We start from the raw sequence: 25,060 nt of genomic DNA on the forward strand, positions 1-25,060 counted from the left end.
TGACACATAGATAGGGTTCTATATTTACTACAATCCGCATTTGAATGCAGATTGTAGTGTGATATTACCGACTGAATTTGCATTGCGAATTCAGGCATTATCACAGGGATGTACTAAAAATCCCTTGCAAGGACAGAGCTTGCGGTAAAGCTCTGTCCCTGCGAATCCCCTCCGCAGCTTTATCATGGTATTTTCGCCAAAAATACAGTGAAAAGTGCCCGCGCATGCGTCGACCGGCCGCTGCTAAGCCCCGCCCATTGCTAAGCCCCACCCCCGCAGTCGTGACACACACACACCCCCGTGACCCCCCTCCTTAATTACACTTACCTCCGGTGATCGGTGCTCCGGTGATGTCCTCCATGGCTCCGGTCAGCTGACATCCCATCCTGCACTGGGAACCGATCAGGTGACAACCGGGCCCCAGTGCAGGATGGGAGAACAGCTGACTGGAGGGAGGACATCACCGGAGCACCAATCACTGGCCCTGGACTCTGGAAATTTCACTTTATTTTAGTAAAAATAATGTTAATAAATAGAGCTCATAGAGTTGGATTCTATTATGGGTAGAAACGGCCAGGAACGGGTTACAGTGGTCTGTGCGCATTGGTTGCGGTAGCCAGATTCTGCTTGCAGTCTATGGAGGTGCGAACAGTGGCCCTGATTCAGAGCTGGACGCTCAGGGCCGTCTTTCCTAATTTTAGAGCGGCCTCCTGGCCGCTCGCATAGCTATGGGTGACCACCCACAGCTATAGCGAGCGGCCAAAAAGATGGTCGCGATGGTCAAGACCATCGTGAGCATCGGGCTTGCGATGAGACCCTTGTGGTAGGGTCTCATTGCCGCAAGCCCTGGAGTGCTTTTGGCTCTATCAGAGCCGAGAGCACTCCCACTGACATCAGTGGTGCCACTGACATTGTGATGTCAGTGGGGCCGGCCCCAGATGGTAGGCGTTCCCATGGGAACGCCTCTGTCTGGGCAGCAACGCCCCCGGCACACCCACCAAAGTGGGCGTGCTGTCACTCACCATCGACAGCACGCCCCCTTTGTAGCGAGACCCATAGCGACGGCTTGGCAGAGCCGGCTCCCTCGTGCACATGCGCACTGGGCCAACATCGACCCGCTTGCGAGCACTCAGCGCTCACGAGCGGGTCTGAATCAGGCCCAGAATCTGCCAGCATAATAGGCAGAAAAAGGATGAAGCGAGCAATTGAATCCCCCCATCATATTCTATTTATCTGGATTTTAAAAGGCTAAGTGTAACTATGCTAAAGACACAAATTGTTGCATTAAACAATTATCTTTTAAGAATATTATTTTTTAGCATTTTTTTATTTCTGGTATTTTTACATGAATTTTGTACCTAAAAGTACTGATACTTAGTTAATTTGTATTCATGTAAACAACAAACTATAGGCCTTTTGTTTGCAATTAGTATTTTATGACAACGACTCTTTAAGTAACATGCTAATGAGAGTGAACGGAGACTAATGACTTAAATCTTTATTGTGGGAGCTGGGGAGTTCTTTTTAGAAACATAAGTTAGAGCTGTAAACATGCTTAGCCCTGAGTAATAATCTTGTTTTCTAAACTCTCAGGTGCAGATGAATCTCATTTCTGAGGCACCACAATAGGGGACTGAAGTACTGATAGAATGGGGATGTAATAAGAGTCATCGCTATTCACAGATACAGGCTGAGAGTGCCTCCCGGAATCATTCATTTCTGAGGCACCACAATAGGGGACTGAAGTACTGTTAGAATGGGGATGTAATAAGAGTCATCGCTATTCACAGATACAGGCTGAGAGTGCCTCCCGGAATCATTCATTTCTGAACAGCTTGTGAATTCCAGTAAAGCAATTCATTGCTTCAATACTGGTTGGTGGGGGTTAGGTGCCATATTCTGCTCGCAAATCCCGTACAGAAGTGGTCACTCTTGTCACATACATCATTTTGGAGCCTGAATGGGATCAATGTAGTAATATAGTCCACAATTTTATTGGGATGTTTTTGCATAGAAAAACAAATAAATAGCAATAAAGATAAATGACTATAACTAAGTTTCTATAAAAATAATTGAAAAAGCAGATCATAGTTCAAAGAAAACATTTAGGTTCGGGCTATTTGTCCATATACACAAATAAATGTTATACTACCGTTATTATCTTAGGATATGTGCAGCGTACACAAATTGTGGCATCTAACAAATAATAGATAATACTAATAATACTTCCCCAGTACCTTACAGAGGTATTTTCTGTTGTAATGTGGGAATTACTGTATACGCAATATGGGGGAAAACAATAGCAATGAAATGGATTCCTGATTTAAATAGAATGGTTGCTGGTTGATCAGTCATATAACACTATACAGACTGCTTCATTATTGTGCATAAGCTATGTGGAGACCTGAGTGCTCTATGTCAGAGTAACAGCCTGACCCCTGCAGCATTCCTGTCTCCTGAGAAACTGCAGGAGACAGTGACTACTTCTAATACGTTGCACATAAGCTTTGTGCCTATTTAATTATGTTGCCTGCAAGCCCACACTGGCCTTCCTATCAATGTCCATGCTGGGAGCACTCACATGCCATTTTAACATACAATCTGTAATAATAATATATATCATTATTTTAAGTTTCTATCTGCTGTTATACATTCATTTATTAATCTTTCATTTAATTGACAATTAAAACTAGGGTGGTGCGACCAGTGCTATGGCACAGGGCACCGCTGTTTGGGCCTGTCAGTTTTCCTATCTATTATCATTATCATTTGTAGCAGACTTGCCTACCTTTAGGCTGTCCCTTCCGGGAAGGGACAGCCTGGACGACACTCCTCTCACAGCAGGTGGGCGGAGCGGGGGGCGTGGTGGCTCAACATGTCATCGTGGCCCCGCCCCCCGCTGTTCAGAGCCCGTAATACAGGCACTGTACTGCGGGGGGCGGGGCTTCAATGACACGATTTAACGCGAATCACGTCATATGATCGCCCGGGCTGCATATTTGCCTTGCCTTCCGGGTGGTCGGGAGCGACACCCGATTTTCGGGAGGCTCCCGACCAAATCGGGAGGGTAGGCAAGTATGACTTGTAGCTTCCTCTTTTTTTATCCCCAGCATCTCCTGGCCTCCCCTATCTCTTCCCTGGTCCTTTACCATAAGGTCACATCCTATTTTCAGGTGCACTATCTTATGTCCCTACTTGAAAAATGGGGGGTGGGGGTGCCAATGCTCTTTCTTGCACAGGGCACCAAAAAGTCTAGTTATGGCTGTGCAACAAGCAGCAGATACAAAGAGTGTGCTGAGGAGGAGTATTAAGAACATCTCCTATGTCCTTAGCAGAAAATGGATTATTATAGATCTATAGTATGTAAGCAGGGCTCTCTTATAGCTTTGCCTGTTAATGCTAAGGGGCAAATTTATCACTATCCGCATTTTTAATGTGGGTGTGATAAATATTTTTCGCCCAAATTCGCAATATGAAAATAACCATTTTCATGCAAATTTAGTAAGTTTCTTTTGCTAGGAGATGGGTTTGAGCCTGTCCTGGCAAAGAGCTGGAAGCAGTGTGATAGCATAACGTTATCACACTGCTTCCTGGTTTGGATACCCGGTTGGCAATTATTTTATTTATTTATTACCAGTTATTTATATAGCGTACACATATTCCGCAGCGCTTTACAGAGAATATTTGGCCATTCACATCAGTCCCTGCTCCAGTGGAGCTTACACTCTATATTCCCTGCTACAAGCTCACACACATACACACTAGGGATAATTTTTGTTTTGAGCCAATTAACCTACCAGTATATTTTTGGAGTATGGGAGGAAACCTGAGCACCCGGAGGAAACCCACGTAAGCACAAGGAGAATATATAAACTCCACACAGTTGGGACGGTAGTGGGAATCGAACCCACAACCTCAGTGCTCATGTATTTATTTATTTATTACCAATTATTTATATAGCGTACACATATTCCACAGCGCTTTATATAGAATCTAATGTGTGGCCGTTGGCCGGTGCATGCGTCACTGTGGGGGGGCGACAGAGGCTCCCTCTCTAAAAACATTTGCAAATTAGTAGCCCATAGGCTACTATAGGTTCCTATTAGGGCTTGGTAAATCCTGCAGTACAACAGCCTCTATAGAAACCTATGGGGCTGCATTTGAGGATTAAAATTGAGGTACTGCGGCAGATTTTGGAGATATCTGCTGCAAACTCTCCATAGTACATCTAAGGAGTTACTTAATACATACCTCCCAACTGTCCCATGTTTCTGGGACTGTCCCGCTGTCCAGCCCGCGGGCCGCAGTGTCCCGCGGTGGGGGGAAGTTGGGGGGAGCACAAACCATGCGCACGGCTCTGTTCACTCGTGTAGGAAGAGCTTGGGGGCTGCCCAGCGTCTCAGATAGTGCTGGGCACACCCCCAAAGCGACGAAAACGGGGGAAGCCGCGAGGCTCCGCCCCGTTTGCCGTCTACTCCATCCATTTTCGCGGAAGCCACTCCCTCTTTTACTTCAAGAAATGTTGGGAGGTATGCTTAATATATGTGCCCCCCACAAAAAATATCCATTTTCGGGTAATATCCTGCAAATATTTAATGAAAAATAGTCCTCCATGTCTAGTCTTTTTACTGTATTTGTTTCCAATTGTAAAGTGCTGAAGAGTATGCTGTAGCTACATAAATTAGAGATGTGTGCTGACCCCCGTGTTTTGTTTTTGGATCTGGATTAATCTTCGTGTTTTGGTTTTGCAAAACCTCCTTCAAGTGTTTTTGTTTTGGTTTTGGATCTGAATTTTATTTTTTTAAATGATAAAAAGTTTTTAAAAACTACTAAAATCATGTTATTTTTTCAATTTAAATTTCAATTTAAAACCCGAAATTCAGATTTAAAATCAGAATTCCGAACCACTGGAAGATCAGAACCGCGACTCAGGAGATTAGAACTGCAACTCAGATCTGTCCAATGAAATTCAGGTGGATTCAGATTTCTGGAGAACCCAACTGAACCGCACATCGCTAATATAAATAAAGATTAGTAAATAACATACAGTAGATAAGTTATACTTGTATACTCTCCCTGGCATGTCCGGAAGACTCTTGAATTGCGGGGAGCTGGCATCCTGGGAGAGAAGAGCAGTCTCCTAGATCCTGGGTCTGGGGATAATTAACAGTGAATTGCATCATCATGGCCATACTACTAAATGACCTAAATTGCAGCACTGTACAGCATGGGGTGGTGCTGCAATGACACAAATCATTCCACTACGCTCCCCACACCTTCCAGCTTAACATCGTCCCATGGAAACTCCCAGAAGGAACATTAAAAAAATTACCAAGTTTGGACACAGTGAAACACAGTGCTCATAGCAGAACACCTTGCCATATACCATGTAGAACACTTTGCCATATACCATGTAGTACACCTTGCCATATACCATGTAGAACACCTTGCCATATACCATGTAGAACACCTTGCCATATACCATGTAGGACACCTTGCCATATACCATGTAGAACACCTTGCCATATCCCATGTAGAACACCTTACCATATACCATGTAGAACACCTTGCCATATACCATGTAGGACACCTTGCCATATACCATGTAGAACACCTTACCATATACCATGTAGAACACCTTACCATATACCATGTAGAACACCTTGCCCTATACCATGTAAAACACCTTGCCATATACCATGTAGGACACCATACCATATACCATGTAGAACACTTTGCCATATACCATGTAGAACACCTTGCCATATACCATGTAGAACACTGGTTCAGACCCGGTCACAAGCGCTGAGCGCTCGCAACCTGGTCGATGTTTGCCCACTAGGCATACGTGCGACGGAGCCGGCTCCGTCGTGCGCATGCGCGAGACCCAGCTAGAGACGGGTGCTCCGTCGCTCCGGGTCTCGCACCAAAGGGGGTGAGCTGTCAATGGTGATTGACAGCTCGCCCCATTTGGTAGGCGGGCAGGGGGGGCGAGCTGTCAATCACCAGTGATGTCAGTGGGAGAGCTTTCGTCTCTATTAGGGCCAGAAGCTCTCTGGGGCTTGCGGCCACGAGACCCTACCACAAGGGTCTCGTCGCAAGTCCGATGGTCGAGATGGTCTTAACCATCGCGACCATCAACCTGGCCGCTCGCAATAGCTGTGGGTGGTCACCCACAGCTATGCGAGTGGCCAGGAGGCCGAACAAAAAAAAACGCCCAAATTCAGAGCGAGCGCTCGTTCAGAGCGTCCGTCTCTGAATCAGGCCCAGAGTCCAGTCCCTGTGCACCTATGCCTAACCTAATCCATTGGGCATTAATCTTGGCATCTAAAGGCTGTTGTGTGACATAATAGCAACCAAGACAGGAAAGTTCCCATCCTGTCAATTCCATGCATGCAGACATTGCAGAGACCTATGGAACTCTTGGCTGAGAAGCAAGCTGAGTGTGATGTCACTGCCGACAATGTGTTCATGTTTGCCAGGCCAGCCATGTTGTCACACTTGTGGCTCTGACGACATCTAACTCTGCGTAGAGTGTGGAGCAAAGAATCCCCAAGCAAAATTGGCCCCGTACCTAATATTAATAATAAAGAGCAGTACTGGATCATTTCTTTTACCTTCCTTCTGTAGTTCCGCGCAATAAATTATAAGAAGCAAAGAGATAGTGTTATATGTTCAACCAAACATATATTATTTACTAGTATGCCCATGGCGAACATTTCGCCAGTTTGAACTCAGGGCCTGATTCAGAGCTGAACGCTCTGACCAGAGCGCTCGCTCTGAATCAGTGCCCTCCTACCTGAAAATGGAGCGGCCTCCGGGCCGCTCGCATAGCTGTGGGTGACCACCCACAGCATATGCGAGCGGCCAAAAAGATGGTCGCGATGGTCTTTGACCATCGCGACCATCGGGCTTGCGACGAGACCCTGCAGTAGGGTCTCGCTGCCGCAAGCCCAGGAGTGATTTTGGCTCTATCAGAGCCAAAATCACTCCTACTGACATCACTAGTGATGTCAGAGGGGCCGGCTTCAGACGGTAGGCGTTCCCATGGGAACGCCTCCGTCTGGCAGCCACGCCCCCGGCACGCTTACCAGAGGGGGCGTGCTGTCAATCAACATCGACAGCACGCCCCCTTTGGTGCGAGAGACGGAGAGCCCATCGCTATCCGGGTCTCGCGCATGCGCACGACGGAGCTCCCTCCGTCGTGTGCATGCGCAGTGGGGCATCATCGACCCGCTTGCGAGCATCCTTTGCTCGCGAGCGGGTCTGAATGACCCCCTCAGAACATACGAATGGAAAATGCTTTGCTAGATAATGGCTAGATCATATGATAATACGACGGAATCCGGTAATAAAAGATGTGTGTAAAACATAACTGGCTAAGCCATGCCCTTTTATGGTTTTTGTGGATTTTTTTATTGTAACATTTAGCCAATTTTTAAGTGCGATTATATATTTGGCCATGGACTCTGAAGCAAAATTAACCAGTTCCAGGGGGTATTGCAAACTGAGCCCCTATAGATGCAAATGATAATGCACTGTTACTACTCCTCACCGTCTCCCAGCCTCCCGCCAATTAGCGGCTGTCGGCAGCTCTCGTGGATAGCAGAGAAAAGAGGTGATGCTTTCGAGGAAAAAACCCGGTGCTGATTGGCTGGGAGTTGCAAGTCTGGAATTGACGTGTTGATTTATTTGGCCATGGACTCTGAAGCAAAATGGACCGTTTCCAGGGGTATTGCAAGCTGAGCCCCTATAGATGCAAATGATAATGCACTGTTACTACTCCTCACCGTCTCTCAGCCTCCCGCTAATCAGCGGCTGCTGGCAGCTCTCGTAGAAAGCAGATAAAAGCGGCGTTGCTTCCAAGGCACAAACCCGGTGCGGATTGGCTGAGGTTTGCGAGCCTGGAATCAACGTGTTGGAGAAAGTAGGTGAGGGAAGAGCGCCCACTACGGCAGCAGACTCATGTGTTGTGTCTCCATCATTATGTAATAGCTACGTCATGCAGCCAATAAGGAGCCGATATGGGGAGGACGTAAACTGTGTCCGCACATGGCTAGGGTGCCGGGTCCATGTCAGAGCACAGACCACCATTAGTGCGTGAGAAGAGCAGCCGACGGCGGCCATCCCTATCCCGCTTCCCCTGGTCACTGTGCCGGCTCTGTGTTCTGGTAGTATTTTTGACATTTTAAGGTTAGCTATACTAATGCATTTATTATGGTTTTTGTCGATTTTTTGTTTCCATTAAATGTTGTACAGTTTACAGCGAGGGGGCGGGGAATTAAGCCCCACCCCTTCGCTGTAAAACCCGGTGCTGATTGGCTGGGAGTTGCGTGCCTGGAATTGACGTGTTGATCTATTTGGCCATGGACTCTGAAGCATTTTATTCCAAATTTTGTAATTTATTGCTGTTTGAAATTCGTTGCAAAAGAATGACATTAATATCTTAATTAGTCTTTGAGATATTCAAATTCAAAGAGCTTTCCGGACAAAGGGACTAAGCAAATTTTATATATATAAGATTAAAGATTTGGAGATGCCAGGATGAAATGCGTTGGGTTTTATTGTACTGAACTTATCAGCTGGTGATATTGTACTGGTCCATTTTTGCTATGTAGGAGAAATTAAAAAGTTAGGTTCCTAGGAAGGAAAGCTGGAATGAGGAAACTATTTTAAAGCAAGAAAATAAACAGAAAAGAATAAAATGATTCCCAGTACATACAAAATAAGGATATATTTACTAAAGGTCGAATTTAATAGACATCAGACAACTTTTGATTAGTTTTTTTTAAGCATTAGTAAATGTGTAATTTAGCAACAGAAAGACAACATTGATGTACTGTAGATCGATTTAGATAGATTTTTATCTATTTTAGTTCAATTAAAATCGACCTTTAGTAAATATACCCTTAAGTCTAAATATATAATATACAGAATTACTGTATTGCTCTTAAGTGGCACAAACATTAGCTGCAAAGCTTGTGGGGGCGGAAGGGACAATGGGGTATGGGGTCTATTTCATACTTGCCTACATTTTTTTTCCTCCCCGAAAGAAGCCCGGGGAGGAGAAGCAAGTGGATGCCGATGGGGGCTGGGGTCTGACGTATCATGTAATCAAGCCCCGCCCCTAGCTGTAAATTGCCACGATTAGCCCTTATTTAATTGGGGGCGGGGCTAAATGATGTCATTCTTGTAATACCGCGTCATTAAGCCACACCCCTTACTCAAAGACCCCAATCACCGTGGAAATTCTCCCCATTATGCCCAATTCACTAGGAAGTGGGCAGGAATGCGGGAGAAGTGCCTACACTACCGAGGGTGTGGGCAGTTACCCGAAAAATCGTGAGCCTCCTGCGAGTAGGCATGTATGGCCTGTTTACTAAGCCTTGAATGGAGATAAAGTATCAGCCAACCAGCTCCTAACTGCCATGTCACAGGCTGTGTTTGAAAAATGGCAATTAGGAGCTGGTTGGCTGGTACTTTAACTCCATTTACTTTATCCCAAACCTAGGCTTAGTAAATAGACCCCAGTATTATGAAAGGCAGTTTTTATACGCCGCTGCTTCTCAGCAGCATTTAGGTGAAAATTTAAAGCAGCAATAACATTAAGGTGTACATTTAAACTAGTGAGAGTTTTAAGAATTGGAGTTGTTGCCCTTAGCAACCAATCAGATTCTATTTATTTATTAACAGTTTCTTATATAGCGCAGCATATTCCGTTGCGCTTTACAATTGGAAACATTGATAGAACAAAACAGGGTAATAACAGACAGATATAGAGGTAGCTAGCTATTATCTTCTAGAAGGTGCATGTTAAATGTTAAGTAGAATCCGATTGGTTGCTATGGGCAACATCTCCACTTCTAAAAACTCTCACTTTAGTAAATGTACCCCCATGTGTAAAACACATGGGGGTAAATTGGGGTCGGACTTTTGGGGATCGGACCATGGGGGTTGGACTTTTCACCATAGTGCTGCTTTAAATTTTCAACTGAAACCCGCAAGAAGTGGCGGCTTTATAGCCCAAGGAGGGGATGTCAAGCTCCAACGTTTTCTTTGAGCCATGTAGTACTGTGTCTCTGAATACAGTGGGCCTGATTCAGAGCCGGACGCTCTTTCAGAGCGCTCGCTCTGAATCAGTGCCCGCCTATTGTATTTTTAGAGCGGCCTCCTGGACGCTCGCATAGCTTTGGGTTACCTACCTTGTGGTAGGGTCTCGTTGCCGCAAGTCCCAGTGGACTTCTTGCTCTTACAGAGCAAGAAGTCCACCCACTGACATCACTTGTGATGTCAGTGGGGCTGGCCCCAGACGGTAGGCGTTCCCATGGGAACGCCTCCGTTTGGGCAGCCACGCCCTTGGCCCGCCCACCAAAGGGGGCGTGCTGTCACTCAACATCTACAGCACACCCCCTTTGTAGCGACATGGGTCTCGCGCATGTGCACGACGGAGCCGCCTCCATCGTGCGCATGCGCACTGGGCCAACATCGATCCGCTTGCGAGCGCTCGGCGCTCGCGAGCGGGTCTGAATCAGGCCCAGTATTCACTGTAGCCATTAACTTAAAGTATTGGGAGTAAAGGAAATAAAACTGCATATAATGGAATCAATAATAAAAATTAGTTATATAATAATTAATAAATATAAATAATAAATCACAATGAATTGCAATGTCCAGACAATGTATAGATAGTTTATTTAAAAAAAAATTAACACAATAAATGTATTTGATAAAGTATTTATAGTAATCCTTCATATCTCTGTCTCTCTCTGTCTCTCTCCCTGTCGATCCCCACTCTCTCTCCTTGTATCTCTTCTCCCTATCTCTCTTTTGTTCCCTCTCCGGTAATTACTGATAAATAGCATCTCTGCTGTGAATACTTTACTTTGCAGAATATCACACAGAATAATGAAGCTGAGCAATTGAAATGGTAAAGAGAACGGCGATTCACGCTTTATTACATGAAATCTAACCCATCCGCAATGTTGTCTTCTGTCTTTTGTTTATTCTTTCCCCCATGGAGTAAATCAGTTATGGTTGGGGTTAAATGGGTAACTTTTGTATACCAACAAAGGAGATGGATGAAAGAATACTTCAATGATTTACTGGCTGACACAGTTAACAGAATACAGGGACGGTACCATGGCCGTTTGACAGAAATAAAATCGGAATAATCTGCATTATTCTGAATATAAATGTAGAATTTTCTGACTTTCTTGCATGAGAAGTAGAAAACTGAGAGCAAGAAATGGGGAACAGTAAAATATTTTGTGTTGCCGGCCTGAGCCAGGCTCATGTCCCTAATAGTATACAGCAAAATGATTTGCATTGCCCATGCAGATATTAATCATAGAATTTATAAGGCATGTACCAATATAGTAGTTTTCAACACCTGGATGTTTGTCAGTGATGAAACTAATGAATAAATCTTTTCTGGCATATTCAAATGTGCACATCAAAAAGTGAACTTGATGACAATGGGTCTTATTCATGATACTAATTTGCCTTTCATACTAGTATCTGCATGTTTTTAGTCATAGGCCCATTCATTATTAGGGGCCCGATGTGGCCACCTAGTATTCAGTAATCGCAGAGAACTAAAAGTTTTCAGAGTTTGCCTTCGCCAGATTGCGTTGTTTCTCGGACCCCGCTACTTACTTCTGTAAGGAGGTATAGGTTACAAAGGAACCAGTTTGGTTTTGCCTTAAAATGATTGCTGCTTTAAAAATATGGGAAGGCTCGCAGGAGTTCCCACAGCAACTGCAGCTTGCACCCTATTACGTAAACTAGGGGTGAGCGGGTTCGGTTTTACTCGGTTTTACTCGGTTCTTATCGCCACTTTACCACAATTTCGGCTCGATTTCATTCGCTATCCAAAACACGTGTTCATCGATAGCCAATAAAAAGATCCAAGTAAAACCGAGTAAAACCGAACCCGCTCACCCCTAACATAAACCCAAATGACTTTTAACATCCCAGACTACTGTACACCAATGTACACAGCAGATTTGTTGCATAGCTGTGTAAACAGTACTGCAGTGTTCCCTGCCTAATTTTTATTATCTCTCTCGCTTGCATGTTTTACACTCTCACTACAACACACTGAAGGCCCAAAACACAAACGCTTCTGTACTTATCAATGGCCCCATTACCTATCTAAGTGTAGAAATAAACAAGCAATTTATTATATTATCAATTTGTTAATATTCTACAAGTGGAAAATTGGCAGCTTTTTGCACATTTCTAAGAAATGTCTAGACAAACACATCTTTCCTTCATACGGGTTGGGTATGGGATCTCTGCGGTCGGGATGCCGACAGCGACTTCCCGACAGACAGAATCCCGACACCATCAGGTAAGTACCCTAATGCTAACCTTACCACTAACCATCCCTCCCCCGGTGACTGAACCTAACTCTCCCCCTATGGGCCTAACCCTAACCCTCAACCTAGTGCCTAACCCTAACCCCTAAACCTAACCCCTCCCCCTAATCCACGATACTTAACCTTTGGGATGCCGGCTGTAGGGATACTGGAGCCGGGATCCCAAAGCTGTTGGGATCATTCCATCACCAGTATTTGACCGTCGGCATTCCGCACATCAGACGATGTGTACCCAGGCCGATGTTGCAGGCAACGGGACCCAGCATCCCGCAAGTGCATACACACTTGCCAATGTAGGGTCCGAAGGGGGGGAGGGATGTGCCATGCTGTATTCTGAAGCATGGCATCATATCCGACATCCCCCATCGGACTTACAGTAGGGCCTATGGGAGATGTCGCTAACTAGCTGTGGAAGCACGCATATCATGGGTATCTATATCTACACACTAGATGATGTAACCGATATATATTGCTCCGATCCTTTGGATCGGACATCATATCGTCCACTGTGTACCCAGCTCAGAAGAAAGAGATAAGTTAATTGCTATATTCCTGGGACTGATTGAGATGTATTTTAAAAAGAAAAAAAAGAAAATGTATTCTGGATTTGGAAACTTACAGACAGAAAATGGTTGAAGCATAAATTACCCTATAGTATAGCGTCTACGCATTTCAGAGACCCATCTCTTTTGTCAAGATACCTTAACAAATGATACAGGGGTCTCCAAATTGTGTAGATACAGCTCTGAACTTTATTAAAGCCAAAGTAACCAACATGCAGGCGGAGGAGAGGATTAGACGGCTGCCAGCAGGGCATCTTCTCCAACCACCCGGATGTATAATCGGAGGCCACACAGTGTTATATTTGACCTCCACATTGTTGTTTCAGATGCAGCTAAGTCCATACTTCCTTGCGGGAGTCCCTGGTGAAAAACGCGGGCACGTTATACTCTGCACCTCAGTAATAGGTCTCGCCAATCCCAAAATACGGTTTAGCATCCACAACCCATCCAGGACTTGTGACAACATTGAGAGGAAAAGTAAAGTGGGGAAAAATAAACCTTTATGGACACATAGGCCTTACGAATGTTCCATGATGCATAATCAGTGAGAAAAGATTGTTGCAGACATCCCTGACCTACCGAGCTGTGTCTAAAAACGAAACCTTGACATGCACATAGGGCCTTTAATATATGTAAGTGTACACCCATCTGGTTATCAGAAGGTTCTGTTTGCTATATGTGGCTTAGTATATACTGTATATATATATATATATATTAGGGATGAGCGGGTTCGGTTCCCTGAGAACCGAACCCACCCGAACTTCGGGGATCCGGGGCGATCCGAGCCCAAGCTCGGATCTCCCTGTCTGCCCCGGATCCCTCTCCCGAGGCAAAACCTCGAGATCTGCTGTCGGATCTCGAGGTTTTGCCTCGAGCGGCCATTTAAAAAAAAATGCCTTTGCCTTTAATGGGCAAAGTGCTGATTGGCTGACAGAGCCGTCTGTCACGGCTCTCAGCCAATCAGCATTATGGTGCTCATTTGCATGTAGCACGGACTCGTGAGATCCGTGCTACATGCATCTGTGTGATTGACAGTGACACAGAGCACAGATGGGTCAGTGAGACCCGTCTGTGCTGCTGTGTATTTCAATGACACAGATGCACGCACGGACCAGGAGATCCGTGCTACTTGCATCTGTGTCATTGACACAGAGCACTAACGGGTCCGTGAGACCCGTCTGTGCTGCTGTGGTAAATAAAATAAAAAAAACCTGTGTAAAAAGAGAAAAAAATGGCGTCCTCCCCCCCCAAAAAAGAGCAACCAGCCCCGGGCATTAGTGACCCAGTGCTGGGTGTGCTTAAATACAGGGGACAAACGACATAGGGGTCCCCTGTACTTAAACACAACCAGCACCGGGCTAGTCAGAACCAGAGCTGGTTGCCAAAATACGGGGGACAAACGACGTAGGGGTCCCCCGTATTCTGCGCAACCAGCTCTGGGCTCTGATCCGGTCCTGGTTCTGGAAATACAGGGGAAAAAAATGAGTAGGGTTCCCCTGTATGTTCCAGAACCAGCACTGGACTTTTTCTAGCGGGGGGCTGATGCCACAGCCAGGGGAGCCCTTTCACCGGGCCCCCCAGCCGCAGCATCAGCCCTGACCGCTAGTCAGCCCAGGCCGGGGATCCCTGGAGAGCTGGGGACCCCCCCAATAAAGGGGTCACCCTCTCCAGGGCACCCCAGGCCCAGGCTGATAGCCCGGGGCTATCCCCGCCACCCCTGGTGGCGGTGGGTGGCGGGTTGATTGTGTGGTGTGGTGTAAATAAAGAATATCAAACATTGTCTTTACAAGTAGAACTGCAAGTCCCAGCTAGCCTGCCCCGCATGCTGGTACTTGGAGAACCACAAGTACCAGCATGCAGGGCATTAAGGGCCCACTAGTACCTGTAGTTCACCTGTAAAAAAAATGTTTAAAAAATCACAGGACACACACACCGTGACAGTATAAGTTTATTAAACATACATACACACACACACATGTACACATACTCACCTATGTAACCCTGTAGCATCGGTCCACTTGTCCGGTAAAGTATCCATAGGGGACCTGTGAAAAAAAACATACTCACCATCTCCTATGCGAGGTTCTGTCCTCTTCGTTCCAAAGTAGGCATCCCCGGACTTGGCAAAGAAAAAAAACGAAAACGCGATCCACGAACTTAGTACCGTTCTATAGAACGGTACTTCCCGAATGAGAGCTTAGCGGCGGGGTATCACCATGGAAACCCCGCTGCTAAGCGTTCATTGGCTGAGAGAGGCCATCTCCCGTCTCTCTCAGCCAATGAACGGCTCCCTCCATTGTAGTCAATGCTGGGAGCCGCAAGGTTATTAAAGTTTACCCTGCGGTTCCCACCATTGACTACAATGGAGGGAGCCGTTCATTGGCTGAGAGACGGGAGATGACCTCTCTCAGCCAATGAACGCTTAGCAGCGGGGTTTCCATGGTGATACCCCGCCGCTAAGCTCTCATTCGGGAAGTACCGTTCTATAGAACGGTACTAAGTTCGTGGATCGCGTTTTCGTTTTTTTTTTTTGCCAAGTCCGGGGATGCCTACTTTGGAACGAAGAGGACAGAACCTCGCATAGGAGATGGTGAGTATGTTTTTTTTCACAGGTCCCCTATGGATACTTTACCGGACAAGTGGACCGATGCTACAGGGTTACATAGGTGAGTATGTGTACATGTGTGTGTGTGTATGTATGTTTAATAAACTTATACTGTCACGGTGTGTGTGTCCTGTGTTTTTTTAAACATTTTTTTTACAGGTGAACTACAGGTACTAGTGGGCCCTTAATGCCCTGCATGCTGGTACTTGTGGTTCTCCAAGTACCAGCATGCGGGGCAGGCTAGCTGGGACTTGCAGTTCTACTTGTAAAGACAATGTTTGATATTCTTTATTTACACCACACCACACAATCAACCCGCCACCCACCGCCACCAGGGGTGGCGGGGATAGCCCCGGGCTATCAGCCTGGGCCTGGGGTGCCCTGGAGAGGGTGACCCCTTTATTGGGGGGGTCCCCAGCTCTCCAGGGATCCCCGGCCTGGGCTGACTAGCGGTCAGGGTTGATGCTGCGGCTGGGGGGCCCGGTGAAAGGGCTCCCCTGGCTGTGGCATCAGCCCCCCGCTAGAAAAAGTCCAGTGCTGGTTCTGGAACATACAGGGGAACCCTACTCATTTTTTGTCCCCTATATTTCCAGAACCAGGACCGGATCAGAGCCCAGAGCTGGTTGCGCAGAATACAGGGGACCCCTATGTCGTTTGTCCCCCGTATTTTGGCAACCAGCGCTGGTTCTGACTAGCCCGGTGCTGGTTGTGCTTAAGTACAGGGGACCCCTACGTCGTTTGTCCCCTGTATTTAAGCACACCCAGCACTGGGTTACTAATGCCCGGGGCTGGTTGCTCTTTTTTGGGGGGGTGCACGCCATTTTTTTCTTTTTTTACACAGGTTTTTTTTTTTTTTTTTTACCACAGCAGCACAGACGGGTCTCACGGACCTGTCATTGCTCTGTGCCAATCACACAGATGCATGTAGCACGGATCTCCCGGGTTCGTGCTACATGCAAATGGACACCATAACGCTGATTGGCTTCCTGTCTGCCACTGCAGTGCCACTCCTAGATGGGCCACGTGTTTGTGCCGCCCCCTTGTGTCGCTTAGCATAGTCATCCAGCTTCCTCGGTACAACCTTTTGGCCTAAAAACAATATTGTGAGGTGTGAGGTGTTCAGAATAGAGTGGAAATGAGTGGAAATTAATGTTATTGGGGTTATTAATAGCGTAGGAACAAAAAAAGGCCCATTTATGTGATTTTAGCGGGTTTTTTTTATTTTTTAAGAAAAAATCCAGATCCAAAACACAAAACCCAGAACCCAAAACACGGAAGGGTGGTTTTGGCAAAACCAATCCAGATCCAAAACACGAGGAAAGATCCAGATCCAAAACCAAAACACAAAACACGAAAAGTGTCCGGTGCACACCCCTAATATATATATATATATATATATAATATACAGATGAACAGATCCCAGCGCTGAGGTTCACTATATCATATTGACAAATTATGCACACAGTTCAACAACAATTACAAAATCCATGAGTATATTTCAAATAAAGACTGCCTTAGCGTCCTTATACTGTTCTCCAATACTGGTACAGTACAAGCAGAGACTTGCATTGCTGAAATTATTTCTCAAATAATAGCCTTGGATAATAGCCAAATGAGGATCAAAGTACAAAGTACAATTGAAGAATGCATTTCAATTTCATGAGGGGGAAGCCATAACGGGGAAATAGGCAGTGCACTGACCTGACTTTATAACCTTTGCACTCTGCGCACAGAGGAAGCAGAGCAAACAAGATACAGTATGACGGACATGTTGAAGGGACTGTATAGAGTCCCAATTTCATTTAACGTCGGGGGGTAACCTAGCTGTGCACTGGTCAGAAAAACTCCATATATAGAGCAAATGTTAACGCTCTGTGTTGTCAGGTTTTATATAACCCCCTATTGTCTATAATATGTCCAAGACCTAGGGCGTCCATGTTGCATATTCCCCTACATATATTTAAGTCACTTTATTCTTTTTTACTTACAATTTGACTACTAATGCAACCAGATTTGCAGGATATTTGGACACTTCTATACCTATTTTAAGAAGATTGGATGGACTGTGCAGCTTTAGCGGATGAAATGTTACATGGAAATAACATTTTTATTTCAGAATTATGAGAACCGTATCAATAGACATTTTGAGTTGTTAGTCACTCATTGTACATTAGAATGTACATTATTGGGAATACATACTGTACGTTATTTGGAGAGTCATGTTGACAATCGGGAAAACAGCAGGACTATGCCGTCAAGTTCGAGTATTTTACGGGTTTGAGTAGTGTAAAGATGCTGGTAAAGTAGCAAATTTAAGTTAAACTTCTGACATGGTTAAAATGCTTAAAGCTGTATTTTAATATTGTTGACATAGTACCACCGACATAACCCTGCCGATCTCCTTATTGTCGACATAATGTTTATTGACATGCTGAACGCATCCCCATTATTGATAGCATTACATTTGCTTGTATGTGATTCTTTTGTGCAATAAGTTGTCACCAAGCTATGTCACTCAAGGCAATAACAGATATGTTCTAAATAATATAAAATGTGTAAACAATACTGTTGGTAGGTTGGGTGTGGCATTAAGCAGTTACTCAGATATATCACATTGCCCCCATATGTTTTTCTGGTCACTGTGCCACATAGTCTTCACTTTTCTGCCAGTAGGGCAGAGACCAAAATTAAGGTTCTCCTGCTTTTGTCAGGTCCACAAAGAAAGCCAAGTCTTAAAGGCTTTGATATCTGCTCCTACACAATCGTGTACCGGTCCAATAGTAGTCATGACTCTGAGTTAACCTGTCCAAATATAGTAAAAGAGGGACAGGGTGTCTAGACTTCGTCTTTTAACCACTTATCTGGCACGGTTGCATGGGATTCGACCACAACTAACTGGGCTCCCAATTGACCGTACAGTCCATGTTCATCCCCAAGGTTTGAATGTGCAGAGCAGATTTACTCCTCTTGCTCTGGCCCCTGGCAGCGATGCAGCGGTCTGTGACCTCCTAAATCACTGCCACAATCACGCCCCAGAATGCAGTGTGAATGGCACTCTGAGGTGCATGCACCAGAAACTAAAGTGCAAGGAAGGGAACAGGAACAACATAGTTCCCTCCGGAGCACTGTCTCGCTGATAGCTGCAAGTTCAGAGGATCATCAGTCCCCCCTGCCTCACACTCTGCAGGATGGGAGAGGTATAAGTGCCACAGGTGGGTAGGTAATGCCCCAGCAGGGTTGGGGTGATATTTTGGGACTGAGGTGTACAAGTGGTGGGGGAAATAGTACCCCACATAAAAATTAGTGTCCTTATTCAAAGGGGAGTTGTTTAAGAATATTTATATTGACACATGGGCATGGCGGGGGAGTGCTTCTGTGGGGTTCTATGGACACTGGTGACAAGAGTGATAATGACATTAAGGAACGATTACAATTTTGAAGGGGGATAATGCCACTTGGGACATAGGGCCTGATTAATTACTGATCGCAACTGCAATTATACACACAATCTGCCGATTGTTGAGTTCTGCTCATGCTTATGCATCACAGTGCGGATGTGCGAACTAGCCACTGTGATCGGGACTGCGATCACCAGGGCCAGATTAAGGCTTGTGGGGGTCCTGGGGCAACTAGGTTGTGGGGGCCACATCAATAAAATTGCCACGGCCTCACGCAGTGACTTCTATGCCCCTTACCTTATCTCTGGTCTCTCCACTGACCTGCAAGGTCGCAGCATACTACATCATGGCCCTGATTCAGACCCGCTCGCTGCCGCAGGCAGCTTGCAGTTTCTGTGGGCATTTTTTTTTCTCCGGACCGCTTTCAAAGCTGGGGGTGTCCACCCGCAGCTTGTGCGAACGGGCTGGAGACCGTCGCGATTATCGCAACCATCGGGCTTGCAACGAAACCCTAGGATAGGGCCTTGGCTGTTGTCGCAAGCCCGAGTGGACTCCCTGCTCTAATAGAGCAGGGTCCACTACTGACATCACTAGAGATGTCAGTAGGTCCTCCCACAAATGCCTAAGGGAACGCCTGCATTTGTGCAGCCTCCCCCCCAACCAGCCTACAAAATGGGGCAAGCTGTCACTCACCATCAACAGGTGCCCCATCTTGTAGCAAACCCTGCAATGAATGAAGATAAGTCGCTTGTCAGGGCTCGCGTATGCTCACGCTGGACAGAGCCGGATTAAGGGGGGGGCAAAGGGGGCAAGTAACCCCGGGCCCCCCTCTCACAAGGGGCCCCCCTGGACCTGTAGAAAACTTTGTGGTCGGCTCCAACATAATAGTTATTTAGACACTGAATGGTCCATCTGCCCATCCAAATAGGCAAAAATAAAAAAAATATTAAGCCGCCCAACACCCCCCTTACCGCTGTCACTTGGTCTGGTCCGGCAGTCTTGTACTGGCCTGGGCTTATGACTGGCGTGTGACGCGCGACGTCATCACGCTGCTCCCTCCAGGCACCGGCTCTTCCCTGCTGTCGCGGCCTGAGAAGAGCAACACTGGGACTGCAGTCCGACTCCCCAGCCAGGGCAGGGAGCACAAAGTAACTGGCTCCCGCGTGTACTGTCAGTTACAGCACAGCAACTGCAGGCCTGCAGCACCACCACCTCTCCCACTACAAACACCCTCCCTTGCAGTTCCACTGGCAACGCAGCAACCAACAGACAGTTTGGTAAGTAAGTCAGCTTATTTTTCCTTTTGCTGCTACTTCCAATTATATACAATATAAAAATGAGTATAAGCAGAGTGGATGTTGTGTGTGTGTGTGTATGTATGTATGTATGTATGTATGTATATGTGTGTGTACATATATATGTGTGTATGTATATGTGTGTGTGTGTATATATATATATATATATATATATATATATATATATAGTGTGTATGTATATATGAGTGTGTGTGTATGTATGCATGCATGTATATATATAATGTATGTGTGTGTCTGTATGTATATATATATATATATATATGAGTGTGTATATGTATGTGTGTTTATATATATATCTATGTGTGTGTGTGTGTATATGTATGTGTGTTTATATATATATATATATATATATATATCTATGTATGTGTGTGTGTGTATATATATCTATGTATGTGTATATATATATAATGTGTGTGTGTGTGTGTATATATATATATATATATGCACACACATATACTCATATATATATATATATATATATCTATACACACACACATACATATATGCACACACACATATATATACACATACACACATATATATATACAGTTCCACAATACCGGCACTCAATTCCGTTCAAAGACAGCTGGCCCTGGTGCCATCCCTCCCGGGCAGTGACGCAAGTACACAACTCAGGTGTATATAGGAATATCGTGGGCGGCACTCAAAGGACTTCAATATTTGAATAGTAAAACAGGAGACACTACTCCAAGCGTAGCTTAACGTTTCAGTTGCTTTATCAACTTTCGTCAGATGAAAGTTGATAAAGCAACTGAAACGTTAAGCTACGCTTGGAGTAGTGTCTCCTGTTTTACTATTCAAATATTGAAGTCCTTTGAGTGCCGCCCACGATATTCCTGTGTGTGTGTGTATATATATATATATATATATATATATATATATATATATATATAAAATCTATATCTTTTTTTTTTTTTTTAAGCCATCCACAGGGGTCGGGTTGAGGGGAGAGAGGAGGTAAGAGATGATTGGGAGGGAGGGTCCCCCAGAGATATCAGTGTACCGGGATTTGTATTGCCAGTCCTGGCCCTGTATGCAGTAAACTATGCAGGGCTGTGAGTGCGCTGCAGTAAGGAAGCCTCTTTCTTCCCTGAGGCCTCCCGGCTGAGACTCCGCCCCTTTGCCTCCGTTAAGCCCCGTCCCTTTCCCCCACTCTAACCTGTGTTTAGCCTTCACCCACCACCCAGTCCTCTTCTCTCCCTCGTGTCCCCTGTCTGTGTAGGGCAGCCTGTCTCTCTCCTCCTCCGAGCTCTGCAGTGACAGTCTGCTGAGACCAGGACACCATGATCTTCCTGCTGAGGTAAGTACAGTGTATGAGAAGGTGTATGGTGTATATTAATACAGTCTGGGGGTGGGGTGCATTAATGTTATCTGTGGGGGTACTGTTAATGGGATGGGGGGTGTATTAATATTATGGGGAGTATATTACTACCATCTGGGTGGTGGGGTGGGAGTGCAGATATATTATGGGGGGTACATTACTGGCATCTGGGTGGTGGTGCAGTAATATTATGGGGGGATATTACTGCCTTCTGGGTGGTGGGGTGCAGTAATATTATGGGTGGTATATTATTGCCATCTGGGTGATGAGGTGGGGGTGTAGTAATACTGGGCCTGATTCAGAGGTGGATGGATTTGCAGTAGCAGCTTGATGCTAATGCCGCGGTCGGTAGGCACCTTATTGAGACACCCACCGGCCGCAAAACAAATCCGCCAATGCCCACATGAAGACGCACCATCAATTGAACATCAACTGCACCATCAGACATTAGAGCAACCTTATGGTTGCTCAGAATGTCTGCAGTGGTGCCAGTGAAACTGCGCCCGACACCAACATGCCCATCGCCATTTACGTCCCCGCCCAGGAACACCTATTGAAATTGCATGGATCTCCGTGCAATTCCAATATGCGTCCCCCGTTGGTAACCATAGCTGCACCCACCTCGGAATCAGGCTCACTATGTGGGGTGAGGGGTATAGTAATACCATTTGGGAGCATATACGGCAGAACATACACCCACACACACACATTATATGGTAACAAAATACATATTAGGGAGAGAGTGAGAGAGAGATAATTAATCTGCCTACCTCTGTAATAGGGCCCTCTGTTTGATGTGCCCCGGGCCCCCTATAGCCTTAATCCGGCCCTGACGCTGGACGCAGCGCATGCAAACGCCGGACGCAGCACATGCTCAGTCCCCAAACATCAAGCCACTTGCGAGCGATGTGCGCTTGCGAGCGGCTCTGAATTAGACCCCATGTCCACAACACTGCTGGGAACCGACTGCCAACAGCATAGCTGACATGATCTAGTACATTGCCAGGGGCAAACGCAGGATTTTGAGTGGGGCGTTAAAGAGAGAGTGAAGGATGGAGGCGGGAGAGGGAGAGAGAGACAAGAAGCGGGATGCATCAAAGGTAGCAATGTGGTCAAACCAGCGCGTGTCCTTCTGCGCATTATTATGCTTTATTTATATGCGCAGAAGGATGCCGGATGGGCTCTGGGTCATAGACCCTGAGGTCCCTCCAGCGGAAAGGGCCTCTCTCACCGAGAGAGTGGTCCTTTGTGGTGTTCGGCATGCATACCAGTGTTGCTAACGCCTTCATGCATGTGAAAAACGTCGGGATGCGTTGCATCCTGAATGCGTTTCGTCAAGCATCCCGCCCAAGGAGAGAGCAGGGCCGAAACTAGGGTTTTTGTCACCCGTGGTAAGACAGTAATTTGGCGCCCCCCCCGGTAATTCCCCCATAGTAATGCCCCCTGCAGCAGTGCCCCCATAGTAATGCCCCCTTCAGCAGTGCACCTATAGTAATGCCCCTGTACTTGTGGCCATATGGTAATGTCCCCATAGTAATGCCCCTGTAGTGTCCATATGGTAATGTCCCTGTAGTGACCAAATAGTAATGCCCCTTAGTAATGCCACCTGTAGTGCCCCTTGGTAATGCCACCTGTAGTGCCCCCTGGTAATGCCCCTGTAGAGTCCCCTGGTAATGCCCCTGTAGGTAATGCCACTGTAGTCCCCCTGTAGTGCCCCCTGTTAATGCCTCCGTAGTGCCACATACACACACACACAAAAAAAAATACTTACCTTAAACCCCGTTCCTGTGACTGTCAAGACCATCGCGACCATCGGGGCTTGCGACGAGACCCTTGTAGTAGGGTCTCTTCTGCCGCAAGCCCCAGAGAGCTTCCGGCTCTAATAGAACAAGAAGCTCTCCCACTGACATCAATGGTGATGTCAGTGGGGCCACCCACAAATGGCAGGCATTCGTTTGGGAACTCCTCCATTTGTGAAACCACGCCCCGTCATGCCTATAAATGGGGCGAGCTGTCAATCACCATAGACAGCCGCCCCTTTTGTAGTGAGCCCTGGAGCAAGAGAATTTCTCTCTCGCTCCGGGGCTTGCGCACGCACAGTGAGGCTGCTGTGCGTGCGCAGAGCCCAACATTGACCCGCTTGCGAGCGCTCAAGTGCTTGTGAGCGGGTCTGAATGAACCCAGAGAGCACACAGCCACAAACACACTAACCTGTTTTTGCAGACTTCTTGCAGCAGCATGAGGGAGGCTTCAGATGTGGGTGGGCAATTCACTGCATTCGGCTCCGCCCTTACCCATACACCTGCGAATCGTGGCAATATGTTAGCGAGGGGGCGGGGCTTATTTCATCAGCCACGGTTCATCAGTGACTGTGCTGTCACTGATATGTCGGGACTTGGAGGGTACGTTTGCCAGAATGTGGGGGCCCCTAAAGTGTGAGGGGCCACTGGATGACCGCCCCATCTGCCCACCCTATAATCCAGCCCTGGCGATCGCAGAGACTGTGTGCGTAATTACTATTGCATTCGCAGTTGCTATCCGTAATTAATCAGGCCCATAGTGCCATTGAGGGTTCTATTGCCACTACTTGGGGTTTATGGCCTATGGAGATGGAGGGTTGGGAGACACCCTCAATGCAATTTTTTTTTTAGTAAAATATTTAAGTCCATTTTCAAAAATATATTCTAAAGTTCATTAAAAAAAGACAACACACACACACCCCCCAAACCATCCATATATCTTCAATAGAGCTCTATGAATGTGCACCAAACCATCCAGTACCAGGATTGGTTCCTGAATGGGATGAGACTTATCATCTTGCCAATATTTTACCAGCCCAAAATATTTTTCCAGAAAACGCGGCAAACCTAAAGGAAGCAACACCCCCCAAACTTGGTATTCATGGGAATATGTATAACAAGGCACTTTCCAAATGAGGAAAACTTTTGATAGAAAGTAAAGGAATGCCACTGGATAATCCATACTTGTGGTAAAATTTAAAATATTTCAGCTACTGTATATTTTAAATTATCTGAGAAAACATGAAACATTTTTCACTTTACTGCCTAAATTACAATACTGCTGCTATCACAACAAGCTATCAAGCACCTTTGTCAGATTTTATGTTGGTCCAGAGCCAGTGTGATTAAATCAGACAGGCAGGTGCAGCATTGTGAATAGACCATTGTAGATAAAATACATAATGGGCCTTGAAACTGGCCTGAGAAATAGTATTTGTTTCATTACACTGATCTGCTGAACTGTTTTATACCAAATTACTGTCCCTCTGGGAATCACTTGTGAAACAGACTTGCTGAATCTCTAAAAAACATTGTGATAGATCTAAACATGTTGTTAGCAGTTTATGCTCCATGTCTGTGCTGAACGTATTTTAAATAGAGATGAGCGGTTCAGTTCTACTCTGTTCTTTTTGCCAAGTTGGCGCAAATTCGGATT

The sequence above is a fragment of the Taudactylus pleione genome, unplaced genomic scaffold, assembly GCF_031769625.1.
Source record: "Taudactylus pleione unplaced genomic scaffold, aTauple2 ptg000201l, whole genome shotgun sequence".
In the NCBI taxonomy this organism is placed as follows: Eukaryota; Metazoa; Chordata; class Amphibia; order Anura; family Myobatrachidae; genus Taudactylus; species Taudactylus pleione.